Below are 14,439 nucleotides of genomic sequence, written 5' to 3'. Positions count from 1 at the left end.
TATCTATTAGATATCTTATTACTAAGTTACGTTAAATATAACTTAAAGATATTCTAATGTATTAACAGCCATCAACGTTTTTCTTACTTACGCTTTAGCTATGTAGTTTTTATTTCCAGAATCGTGTCCAGTTACAGTCCCTGTACTGTTGTGCTCTGATTGCCACGCTGTTAATGCGCATTATGAAAATGGCTGAGGCTACTTCCTGCTCCGTAGTGAAACACGCGTGTGGAACACAGATAAAAAGCGCCGAGAAGTAGGCTGTTCTTAATGCTTTTCATAAATTTGCGGAAACGATCGGCTTTGAAGTTTTCCGAGCGTCTGTATTTGATGCAGGTGAGATGCTACTGCTATCGTGTGACGAGGGCCTCCCGTCGGGTAGACCGCTCGCCTGGTGCAAGTCTTTCGGTTTGACGCCACTTCGGCGACTTGCGCGTCGATGGGGATGAAATGATGATGATGATTATGACAACACGACACCCAGTCCCTGAGCGGAAAAGATCTCCGACCCAGCCGATAATCGAACCCAGGCCCTTAGGATTGACAGTCTGTCGTGCTGACTACTCATATACCGGGGACGGATAAAAAAGATACACTGGATGTATAAGGGAATTGGTAGGGTAGCAGTTTATGGCTCGCTGGTATTAGTCCTGATTCGGACTTCTTTCTTTTCATTCAGTTTGAAATACCTACATCTCGTAACAGTGAAATTCATCATCATTTTTTTACGAATATTACACGATTCGTTGTTCCCAGTTACGTACTGAAAGCGAAATTCCTGTTTTCATTCTCAATATAAAGTCTTAATTATCGCTGTTTTATGAAAGGTTGCTAATAAAGGTTTCTTAAATCAAGAAAACATAATAATTTAATTTTGCGGAAAAAAATGAAAAAACAAGTACTGTTTATTTAGACAGTGTCCATTGTTTTATACACAGATGCAGTCTCACGCGAACCAGAGTGATGTGTCGCAGAACCACGAAAAACAATTATTTTCACAGTATCGAGCACACCATACAAATGCTGCATTTTTAAATTAGCCACTGTACCGTTACAATATGAACGCAACAGAACTGATCTGGAGCCAAGTTAAGTGATCTGTCGTGAGAAATAACAAGACTCAGAAAGCTTCCAGACGTACTGGAACTGTCGCACACAGCTTTTTCCCACGCCACTGCCGAATCCTGGCGGGATACAGAACGCCACCTCATAAAAGAAGAGGAGAAAATGCGTCTCCTGGGTGTCTTTGTGGATTCTGTTGTTGATCGACTCGTTATCAACGTAGAAGTTGACATTTCCGGAACTGAAATGTTTTTCTCTTATTAAGATAAGGAAGGAACTAAGAGATTACCAGACCACTAACTGACTAAGTAATATCTTCATTGGCTTCAGTATTCAACAAAACGGTGAAATCCCTGCTGTATGCTTTTGTATCGCACATAGTTCGCTCAGTAGAAGTACCGTGTGTTTATGTCAGTAATTTTCATCACTCTTGTTTGTAATTAGTGTGCTGTGTTATCTGAGAAAGAGAGCATTTTATGCTCTCCGTCTGGTCACCTGAGAAGCGTGCTGTAGTGCTGCAGTTTGGCCAAATATTATTTCATCCTTTTTAAAAATTAAATGACTCTCGAAGCTATATTGTTCCTCCGCTCGTCTCAGTTTACGTCTGAACTGTAACTGGTGACATCATTGCAGGATAGTTGGACCAGCTGGCTGGCCAGAGCTGTCCAAGTTAAATGCGTTGGTAAAGCTGTTGCCCCGAAATATCGTTCAATCTGTGTCCGTGTCATACAGCATAAAACGGATCCTAATGATCCTACTTGGACTGTTCCGGACACAGCTTGGCTTCCGCTCCATGTGAGACCAAATCCAATGATATTCAAGAAAACGCGGAAGGATACGTGGTGTAAAGTTTAATTCAGATTTATTCTTGTGATAAAAACAATGTCATGTGACTAGGGTCTTCCGTCGGATAGAGCGTTCGCCGGGAGCAAGTCTTTCGATGCGACGCCACTTCGGCCACTTGTGCGTCGATGCAGATGAAATGATGATGATTAGGACAACACAACATCCAGGCCCTGAGCGGAGAGAATCTCCGACCCAACCGGGAATCGAACCCGGATTCTTGTGATGAACAGAGTATAGCTCGGCCGCGGACGGCTTGAATACTGGCGACCATACAATGGTATATAAGCACCACTAAAACTTTCAAACTGCATATTCTCGAAAACTGTCGAGATTTTCGTCTCCCGATTTTCATAATATGTAAACAGTAAGATATAATATGCTGAATGCCTTGTCTGCCCTATGCAACCTGTCGATATGAATCAAATGAACGAGGGGAAATTGATACGGTGCTCGTGTCGGCATGCTTACACAACTGGGAATGCTCAGTTGAATAACTGTGAAAATATGTTTAAACTATTTATGTACGTCAGTGATTCGCGGTTCAAACCATTTCGCTGTCTTCAGTCAAGAAGAGACTGTTTCTCATCCAATCGTCAGTGGTGCTGGTCTTACTCTACATACCCTTATAAGCGTCAGAAAATGACAGTGGAGATATCTAGTGCACGAAATTACACTGAGTAACGAATCCCATCGGACACCTCCTAATACCATGTCGGACTGCGTAGTGCAGAGACACGTAGGGGCATGAAATCAACAAGTCGTTGGAAGTCACCTTCAGAAATACTGAGCCGCCCATAGTCGTGAAAATGTTACCGGTGCTGGATTTCGTACAAGAACTGACCTCTTGATTATCTCCTATAAATGTTTGATGGGATTCATGTCGGGCGATCTGGGTGGCCAAATCGATCACTCGAATTGTTCGGAATGTTCCTCAAACTAGTAGCGAAGAGTTGGGACCTGGTGACAAGGTGTATTGTCATCCATAAAAATACCATGGTTATTTGAGGACATGACGTCCATGAAGGATTGCAAATGACCTACAAGTTACCGAACACAACCGTTTCCAGTCACTGATCGGTTTAGTTTGATAAGAGGACCCAGTTCGTTACACGCAAACAGAGGACTCACGATTATGGAGCCAGTACCAGCTTGGGCAGTGCCTAGTCGATAATTTGGTGCCGGCACCTGTGACCGAGCGGTTCTAGGCGCTTCAGTCCGGAACTGCGCTGCTGCTACGGTCGCAAGTTCGAATCCTGCCTTAGGCCTTGATGTGTGTGATGACCTTACATTAGTTACGCTTAAGTAGTTCTAAGTATAGGGGACTGTTGACTTCAGATGTTACGTCCCATAGTGCTTAGAACCATTTGAACCATTTGATAATTTGGTTCCATGGCACCATGGGGTCTGTGCCACACACTAACTTTACCATCAGTTCTTATCAACTGAAATCGGGACTCATCTGACCAGACCAGATTTTCCAGTCGTCTGGGGTCCAACCGATACAGTATGAGCCCAGGAGGGGCACTGCAGGCGATGTCGTGCTGTTAGAAAAGGCACTCGCGAGGGTCGTCAGCTGCCATAGCACATTAACGCCGCTCTCTCCTAACGGATACGTTCGTCGCATGTGCCACACTGATTTCTGCCGTCATTTCACGCAGTGTTGCTTGTCTGTCAGCACAGACAACTCTGTTCAAACGCCGCTGCTCTCAGTCGTTAAGTGAAGGCCGTCGGCCAGCGCGTTTCCTGTGCTGGGAGGTAATGAATGAAATTTGGTATTCCCGGCACTCTCTTGACACTATGGTTCACGTGAAACGTTTTCACATGAACCACCTGAGTGCAAATGACAGTTCTGCCTGTGCACTGCTGTTTTGTACCTTGTGTGCACGACACGATCGCCATCTGTGTTTTGTCATCTCAGTGTAAAGATGTCATAAAGATTGGCAAGAGGTGTGTGGCAGCCTCAGCGACAGAATTTTTTAATAAGCTGGTCTGTGACTGAGCTGTTATGGACGATGCATGCAGTTCATCAGCCGGATAAGCGTAACTTTCAACAGCTATGACTCTTATTATTTTTTATTTATTAGAGTCCTCATAATATTCAGTAATCTGCGAAGTGTTAATAGTTGTTTTCTCTCTAGGCATTTGTTTATTTATTTGATACCATATTCAAAAAAACTAAGTCGTCTGATGCGAGAGCGGGACAACTTTTTAAAAATATAACATATACACCACTCACCTTAAGGTGACGTAAATGATGGTTAGGAAAAAACAGTATTTATTAACAATTTTTTCCAACTTCTGGAGAGTTATCTAGTTATAGAAGAGTCCCTTTAATTTGAACAGTGGTTAGTAATAACTGAAGAAAAATAAAATGTGATACTAAGTTGGACGGAAACTGATGCTGAGTGAGCGGCACGGGGTGGTGATTATGCAGGTGGTTGCGGCGCATTCAGCCGCCTGCAGCGTCACCTCTCTGCTGTGTATTGCGCTTGGAAACGCGGACGCTAATTGGGCCATTTTGACGATACCGTAGACATCAGCTGTGCTTTGTTCGAGCTGTTGACTGAGAAGGCTGCGCATAATATAATCCGATCTGGCATGGCTCCAGGGCGATCCTCCATACGCGTTAAGGTGGATAACCCGTTAACACACCAATTTCATTTCTCTCACAGGCGACGCATCGGTACGCTGATACGTCCTCGATCATTAGCTAACATTAACAACTCGGTGCCACTTCATCTGTTGTTACTCAGTATATTCCCTTAGACACGCGCAACATAATTTAACCTTCCTCCTCTTCTTAAATGAACCGAATGATATCTAACAGCATACTACCCACAAATCACTTAAAGTTACAATAATTACAAATCTAGTTTCTCTTTGTTCACCTACGGTTACATTTCCACCAGGATTATACGAGTAAATCAGGTGGTTGTAACTAACGTGTAGTTACTCACTGAGGTCCAGTGTAGGCTACAACTGTAGTACGGTACCTAAAATTGGTAGTTATGCTAATGTGTTAATGCGAAACCGAAAAAGAAATAGTTCCTATTTTGGCCACCAGGAGCAAATCTGCCGCTGTACATTGTATGACGGTATGCCGTTCATGCTGTTATTTGACAAGACATAACGTGAGTTAACAGTATGACTATCAAAAAGAGAGACATATGCTGTTAGTGAAACTGTTTTATGTGAACAACATCAGTGACAGTGCTGCACTGAGGGAGTATCGCAGACTGATAGGTCTGAGGACATGCCCGATGTCACTAAATAGTTCAACGAAGGTGAAAATGTAATTCGTGTGCAAGGGTGAGCTTGGTGTGTCATCTGGATCAGACAGGCGTAGTCTTCCGGTGAAGGTTATTGGCGAGGCTACTGTTGCTGTAACTGACCATGCAGCACGTGCCTCGGGTAGTGCTCGTGCTCGTGCACTTGTACGAGAATTGTACATCACATTGTAAGCTGTATGAAACGTTTTGTGATCAATTTTACACTGGTAGCTGTACAACTTCGAGATAGTGCAGGAAATGAATCCTCATGAGCCGCCTCGACGATCTGAGTTTGCTTTTCGGTTGTTGGCATGGATCGAAGTAGGTAACATGTGGCCGGGCAGTATTCTATGGAGTGACCAACACATCTTACACTAGTTACACTAGAGGGAGAAGTGAATACACAGAACTAACGAATTTGGGGTACTGTCAAACTGCGTGTTGTGCACGGAGAGCCATTGCACTCGCCGTACGTGACTGTGTGGTGTGCACTCTCAAGCACCTTTAATTTCGGCCCATTGTTCTTTGAAGTGAATACATCCAGATGACCTGTCAGGTGTACCATGAAGTGCCAGCAACCGAACAGCAAATTCAGAATGTTGATGCGTTAAACGCAGAGGGAAGAGCGGATCCAAACGGGGAGAAAGTGTCTGATGACATCACACAATGAAGTGATCTCGATAAGGAAGACACAGGGCCTGCAGCATTAGATTTCACATGAGCTCTGACAGCACAGCATTGCATAGTAGAGAATCAAGGATTTTTGGAAAACGGAACAGATAAAAATCGATACATTTGAGATGTGGTAATAAGGGATAGAAGGGGTAGATAACATTCCGTCGGAGTTTATAAGATCATTGGTCGGAAATGGCAACAAAAAATATATTCGAGGAGCGTAGAGTTCGTCTTTATGAGACTGGCGACATACCATAAGACTTTCGAAAGAATATCATTTACACAATTCCGAAGATGGCGACGGTAAGTGGGTTCGAAAACTATCACATTATCAGCTTAACGTCTTACGTAACCAAGCTGCTGAGAATCATAGTATACAGAATAATTTAGGATCTTTTAGAAGACGATCAGTTTGGCTTTAGGAAAGGTAAAAGAATGCAGAGAGGCAGTTCTGACTTCGTGCTTGATAATGGAAGCAAGACAAGAAAATTTAGCTCATAAGATTTGTCGATCTAGAAGAAACATTCCACAGTTGAAATGGTGCCACATATTTCTAAATTCTGAGAAAACTGACTAAGCTGCATGGAAGAGCAAGTACAAAGGCTTCCGATTAAAAAGGATGTTAAATGTGATGCAGTCTTTTGCCGCCGCTGTTCAATCTATATAAATCGAAGGAGCAATGTCGGAAATAAAGAAACGTTCAAGAGTGGGATTAAAATTCAGAGTGAATGATAAGATTTACTGATGTCACTACTGTCGTCAGTGAAAGTAAAGAAGAATTATAGGATCTGCTGAATGAAGTGAACGGTCGATTGAGGAGAGTATATGGATTGAGACTAAATGGGTAAAATTTCAATCTAATGAGAAGTGGCAAACATGAGAATAACGAAGAGCTTAACATCAAAATTGGTGGTTACGAAATAGACGTAGACCAGATCTTCTACTTTGGAAGCCAAATAATTCATGATGAACGAAGCAAGGAGTACATAAAAAGCGGACTAGCACCGGCAAAAAGCCATTCCACACCAAGAGAGGTCTACTGGTATCAAACATAGGCCTTAGATTAAGGAGGAAATGTCTGAGAACATAACTTTGGAAAACAGTATTATATAGTAGGAGATTGGAAGAACCGAAACAGAAGAGAATCGATGTATTTGAGATGAGTCTGGCGAATGTTGAACATATATGGACTGATAAGGTAAGGAATGAGAAGGTCCACTGTACACTCGGAGAAGAAATGTACAAGAGCTATTCAGAAAGTAAAGTCCGATGGGTTGTGAAATGGAAACCACAGTGATAAATCACTGAGGCTCCGCACTGATGCATTGGGCAATGCCTCTACTATGCCAGTCGATCGCATCATGTCGATCTTTTCAGTTCTGAGTACACAGTGAACACGTAAAGATGCATAGAACGATAGTGGCTCCTACCAAGTATGAGAGCCTGGTGTGACATTTCACCTGATGCCATGCAGCCCACATAACATAGCTGTAATGCGTTTTCTTCTGCATGTCAATTCTTGGTCGCACTCTTCAGGGGCAATGAAGATGCGCCTGCAGTGCTTTCGATGGGAAGTGTTTGCTCACCCACAATAGGGCCCGTAATTGACCCTCCCTGAGTTTCATATCTGCTCACATGAGCCACTGGCTATGAAGATAGTTCTGGCACAGACAACAAGCTGTAGACCAGCGTACAGAATTTGAAGGAAGCACAGGCTTTTGCCTTGTGTGACGAGGGTATTGGAAAGCTGGTAAAACGCTACGACAAATGTCAAAATCGGAGCGGCGACTATGTAAACAAGTAGCTGGAAGGCTTACCTAACTGTTGCAAATAAAACATTTTTCTATTTTGTGACCGATCGGACCTTACATTCCGAATAGACCTCGTACATAAAGACAAAAAGAAGGGATGGGAAGATAGGATATCTGTTACGTTATCAGGGAGTAACTTCCATGGTGCTAGAGGGAGCTGCAGAGGGTAAAAACTGTAAAGGAAAACAGAGATTGGAATACATCCAGCAAATAATTGAGGACGGGGGTTCAAGTGGTATTCTGAAATATAGACGTCGGCACAGGAGAGGAATTCGTGGCCTACCGCATCAAATTAGTCAGAAGACTGACGACTCAAAGAAAAACATTCCAGTAGAACAGGAAAAGGAATGTGTATTAGTGATACAAAGTACTGATATGGTGGCTTGCGGTGTACATATGTAGAGGAAGTTGTAGATCGACATCTTAGTGAGTCATCACCACATGAATGGAATACGTTTCACAGTAACTCGTTAACTGACCAGTCAAGGACAGGAGTTCAACATGTGTATCGTAGCGGTAATATCATCCGATCAAAGGCATTTGGACACTTACTAGCGGACATTAATATGGGATGCATCGACTTTCTCACTCATCCAGAAAGCGTCCATTCGGTTCAGGTGGGGACCTGGACAGGTCAGTCCATTTCAGAAATATTGTTGCCCAAAAACCATTACCTGGCAGATGTTCTTCATGGCGGTTCATTGTCATCGTGATACAATCATCGTCTCCGAACTGTTTTTCTTCTAAACGTATCACAAAATACTGCAAAATGTGTTCACACGCTTCCGCATTGAGCGTTTCCTTAACATGATGGTGAGCAACGATCTCCAGGCATTGGCCAAGACCCATATCCTTCCATAGGGTTTCCACATAATATAGTGTTGGCTCAAGAAATGTATCATGATGAGCTGTCTACCATTATACCTCATTATTCTTAAATCACTAGGTATAGCGACTGTGCTAGATAGACTGGTGGTAGCACAACTCACTAGCGACTCAATTCCCTAATTTCATACGATTTTTGGCAACCACCCGCCGTACTGTTCGACGGTCCCTGGCCGTTAGAACATGAGGGCGATCTGTTCTTGGTTTTGCAGTGGTTCTTCCTTCGCGTTTCCAGTTTACAGTCACTTCAGCAAGAGTCGAATTTTGCAGCTATAGAGAGACTGAAGTGTCTCTGATGCATTTGTTATTGGGGTGACATCAAGTAACTAGTTCACTTTCGAAGTCAGTGAACCCCATGTCCACTGCTTCTCTACTGACAACAGGGTCGTCCCAACCTGATTTTGTACTTGCGGGTGCGCAGCTCGTGACATCTACTGGTCAGTTCCACATCACAATGGGGTGTCCAGAAACTTTCGGACAGTATATTCAAAAGGGAGATGAATTGAGGGCAGTTTTATAGGAAAGGAGGTAGAAGCAGATGGGAGATATGATAATGTGAGAAGAATTTGATATAGCACTGAAAGAACTAAGCCGAAACAAAGGCCCTAGCAGCAGACGATACTCCGTCAGAACTACTGATAGCCTTGGAAGAGCCAGCCATGACATAACTCTTCCATGTGGTGTGCAAGATATATGAGACACACGAAATGCCCTCAGATATCAAGAAGCATGGAGTAATTCCTATTCCAAGAAAAAACCAGTTGCTGATAAGTTTGAAAATTATCGAACTACAGTTTAATAACTAATGGCTGTTAATACTAACATGAATTCTTTAAAGGGGAAAGGAAAGACTGGTAGAAGCAGATCTTGGGGAAGATCAGAGTGTGTTTCGGAGAAATGTAGGAACAAGTGGGTCGGTATTGACCCTACGACTTACTTTAGATGATAGGTTAAGGAAAGGCAAACCTACATTTATAGCATTTGTAGACTTAGAGAAAGTTTTTTATATAGTTTACTGAAATACTCTCTTTGAAATTGTGAAGGCAGCAGTGGTAAAATACTGGGAGCGAAAGGCTAGTTACAGCTTGTAGTTATAAGAGTCGAGGGGTATGAAACGGAAGCAGTGGTTGACAACGGTGTAAGGCAGAGTTGTAACCCATCCCCTACGTTATTCAATCTGTACATTGAAAAAGCAGTAAAGGAAACCAAAGAAAACTTTGTAGAAGAAAACAAACCTTAAAGTTTGTCGATGAGATTGCAAGTATGTCAGAGGCACCAAAGGGCCTGGAAGAGCAGTTGAACGGAATGGACAGTGTCATCAACAAAAGCAAAACGAGGATAAAGGGATGTAGTCGAATTGAATGAGGTGAGGCCGAGTGAATTAGATGAGGAAATGAGACACTTAAAATAGTAGATGAGTAATGCCATTTGGGCAGCAAAATAACTGATGACGGCTGAAGAAGAAAGGATATAAAATGTAGACTGGCAATGACAAGAAAAGCATTTCTGAAGAAGAGAAATTGGTTAACATCGAATATAGATTTGAGTGTTAGGAAGTTTGTTCTGAAGGTATTTGTATGGGGTGTAGCCATGTATGAAAGTGAAACATGGATAATAAACATGTTTGACAATAATAAAATACAAGCTTTAGAAATGTGGTGCTACAGGAGAATGTTGATTATTAGATGGGTTTATCACGTAACTAATGAGGACGTACTGAATTGAATTGGGGAGAAAAGAAATATACGGCACAACGTGACCAAAAGAAGGGGTCGGTTAACACGACATATTCAGAGACATCAAGGTACGTTTAGCCTTCCGGAAGGCGCGCCTGTTCTTGTCACACGAGCAGGCGCGCGTTGTACAATTTTCAACATTGATATTTGTCAGTAAAAACAAGCATGTGCTGAAAAAACTACACTATTTACTGAAGAAAGCAGTTCATATTCTCTATCTTCAACGTTTATAGCAAAAGCTCATGCTCTTTTAGTTCTTTTAATAGCAATTTAGCCAGTTATACCATATGTATACTTTCATTACACCTTCCACAGAAAACGTGTTCCCTAGTTCACTGCTTACAACCAAATTTATTACATATATCAATTTAAATGATGTAGATCAATTTTTTAACGTCGATGAAGGATACACGTCCCACGTGTTGTGCTGGAGGATCAGGGGGCTGATTTCGGAAGTTGATTCTTCAACACGAAACTGCATAAGAAATTCTTTGAGATCGGCGGCAATTATTTGAACTGAGCTCTAGATGAGAGTTGTTATTTCATAAGATCTTCTGCTAGCTTCTTGAGATAAATACGTCTTCGTGAAGTAACTTCTAGCTTTGTGGAGGAAGATAATATTTGTGGATTAATTCCAGCATGTTCAAAAAATTGAAAAATATCCAATGGTCATCTCTTTGTAATTATTGGTACTAAGTAACAGGCACACACTTTATTTACAAAGTTAACTCCACTTTCTGTCACATTGTAGCGAGCTATGATTTCAGGTTTGTGTGCGTCTTCGTCAACTGACGCCGTGTTATGCGTAGCAGACAAAAGTGTGGCAGCACGGTTGTTATGAGGTACGTATGGTCTTATCATGCTGACATATAAACACTGCACATCGGATTTCTCTTGTCTGGGAGAAATTCTGCAGGACTTTCGTGTCTCGTCTTCCTCATTTTACCAATGCAAGTGATTTTCTCATGTAGAAAATATTCAGAAAGGAGGTAGCAGGTGTGTAAGAGGTCGGTGACTAAGGAATTTATTGCTAGCGCACTCGAGCAGAAGTAATTTCGAAGGATTGCTCACTCGCTGCCTGCGATATGTAAGCTACAAGAGAATCGCAGACCAAAGAGCAGTGTCGTCTGCAGAAGGTGGAGTGTCGGCTGCAGTAGGAGCATTGTCGACAGCTGTGGTGGTAGCTCGCAGTCGGGCGGTTGGGCCGGTCGTGCCTGAGCGATGTAGTACTAGAAAACAATACCGTGTGAAAAAAATTACTTAAAATAACCACAGTGATTTACTTTGAAATGGAAATTCCACCATCGGAATGAACGAAAGAAAATGCAATACCTTCTCATGAAAAGTAAATGGATCGGTATTAATAAGCATTAACAAGAATATACTACACACACAGTATGATAGCAGCCTTGACTATTTATTTTTCTTTCAGGATATGAGGCGATTGTGGCAGGCTGTCAGAGAAAACTGTTAATTTCAATGAGGAAATATGCTAGAAGTAAGAAACTCTATAATATATGAAATACTGAATGATAATGAATAGTTGTATGAAGAAAATGGTAATATGAATAATGAAGAGTCTGTTTCTGGCAGATGATAATAAATGATGATGAATAGTTATATAAGGAATATGGTTATATGAATAATGAAGTTTTTCTTTGCAGATGATGATAGTGATGAAGTTTATATATTTTCTATTAGTTAAGAGATGCTACGTAGTTATTTAATTATTTCTTGCTGTTCTTTTTGATAGTATGTCATATGTGGCATAGTATAATGACTGAATATTTTGGGAAAGACAGCTAGAGTACATTCATATTAAGTACACGTTTCATTACCTGTTAATTCGAAGCTTACTACTTTTCAGCATAATATACATTTGTTCTTTCAGCTCAATAATCCACTTTGTATTTTTTCCAGGAGAAGCTTTTCATGGTATTAATAGGCCACAAGCACTTAGTTATTAAACCTGTTCTAGTACTTGCAATTTTTTACACAGTGGTGTCTATCAGTCGGCCGCGGTGACCGAGCGGTTCTAGGCGCTACAGTCCGGAACCGCGCGATTGCTACAGTCGCAGGTTCGAATCCTGACTCGTGAATGGATGTGTGTGATGTCCTTAGGTTACGTAGGTTTAAGTAGTTCTAAGTTTTAGGGGACCGGTGACCTCAGATGTTAAGTCCCATACTGCTCAGAGTCATTTGAACCATTTTTTATGCCTATCATTCATGAATATGCTCACATATACTCTACTTGACATCTAGTGGAAATCGGGTTTTCTGCCGGATATCAGCGTCTTCCAAACACGATATTTAGACGTCATTACGTGACGTATTCATCAGGTGTTCCCTGAGAAATATCGTGTTTGGAAGACGCTGATATCCGGCAGAAAACCCGATATCCACGAGATGTCATCAAATCGCCGGGAAAGTCAAAGAAAATATAGTCGTTTCATAACCTTGCTACAGCTGACTCATGACGAATGATATTAATAATCCTTATTTCCAGCAATCAGTAAAGAGCAAAAATTTTCATGCCCCAGCAATTGACTATCGATCCAAACGCAATGCATTGCTAGCACAAAATAAAAAAAAATATTATTACCAGTCCCAATTATTACTAGTATACAACTAAATAATGCTACCAGCTTAAAATATATTTCAAGTCCTAAATATAATGCAAATTTTTCAAATGTATTGATTCCATTGTGTCTATGTATTATTGGACTAAACAACATGAATACTAGTTCCAATGTCTTTTAAATATGTCTGATGTCACTTGCATGATGTCATATATATTCACTAGCAGCTTGATGCTACACGCAGTAACTCCTGTTTTGAATCATGACTTCTGAATAATGCATAATAAATGCTTTTTAACTGGCCAACGAGTGCCAATAACTGTAATGAGATTACTTATGATGCCAATAATTACTGTAATGAGATGACTTACGATGCCAATAATTACTGTAATGAGATGACTTATCAGTAATGTTTTATAATACTACACAAATGCTTTCTAACTAGCCAACGAGTGCCAATAATTACTGTAATGAGATGACTTATGAGTAATGTTTTACAATACTACACAAATGCTTTGTAACTAGCCAACGAGTGCCAATAACAGTAATGAGATGACATATGACGTCAATAATTACTGTAATGAGACGACTTATGAGTAATATTCTATAATACTACATAAATGCTTTGTAACTGGCCAATGAGTGCCAATAGTTATTAAAATCGGATGATACACTAGTGTAGTTCTGAACGATGACTAGCATAAGACTTAACGTATCCTTCACCTTCTGATCAAATTATCACCAATTACTACGATATCTTTATGTCCTGTCCATCCTCATTATCATGGAGCACTATATTTGGTTTTTGCACTAGTTCTACGTTGATGTAAGAGTATGGATTCTACAAGAATGTGGTGTTGACGTCAAGCTGTCTACCTTTCTGACCGAAGGAGACGTCATTATGGTGCTACTGTTTGGTGTACCTAATGTACTACCAAAATGTTAACATACAATATTAATACAACATTTCAGTGTCTTGGCTACACTGATAAATAATTAAGGGATGAGAGCTTCAGATTGTCTCACTTGGTGCTGTGCTTCTGTAGAATGATGTGGACTTTTACTGCAGCTAAGTGCAACTCACTGTGCTACAACCATGATGCTATCCTTCCCATTTCTTTCCTAGTTGTTGTAAAATGCTAAAGAACTATACAGTGCGTGTGCACTCTATTTCAATTCTTAGTATGTTCTGTAGTCATTGTGTATACACTTTGTCATTTCTTAATATGTCCTGTACTCAGTGCGTGTGCGCTCTATTTCATTTATTAATACGTCCTGTACTTATATTATTTATCAATAATGTTATATATATATATATATATATATATATATATATATATATATATATATATATATATATATCTATATACTCTGTGACTTTAGACTTATTAAACTAAATAGACTATAGAAAAATTTGTTGCTCACGGCAAGTCCAATTGACTCACCATCGCTGCCAAATTTTTACCCCCCAAGTGGAGGGTTATGTAAGAGGTCCATGACTAAGGAATTTATTGCTAGCGCACTCGAACAGATGTAATTTCGATGGATAGCTCACGCGCTGCCTGCGATATGTAAG

This window comes from Schistocerca nitens, chromosome 5 (genome assembly GCF_023898315.1).
Source record: "Schistocerca nitens isolate TAMUIC-IGC-003100 chromosome 5, iqSchNite1.1, whole genome shotgun sequence".
NCBI classification, from domain to species: Eukaryota; Metazoa; Arthropoda; class Insecta; order Orthoptera; family Acrididae; genus Schistocerca; species Schistocerca nitens.
Note: the sequence above shows the minus strand (reverse complement) of the source record.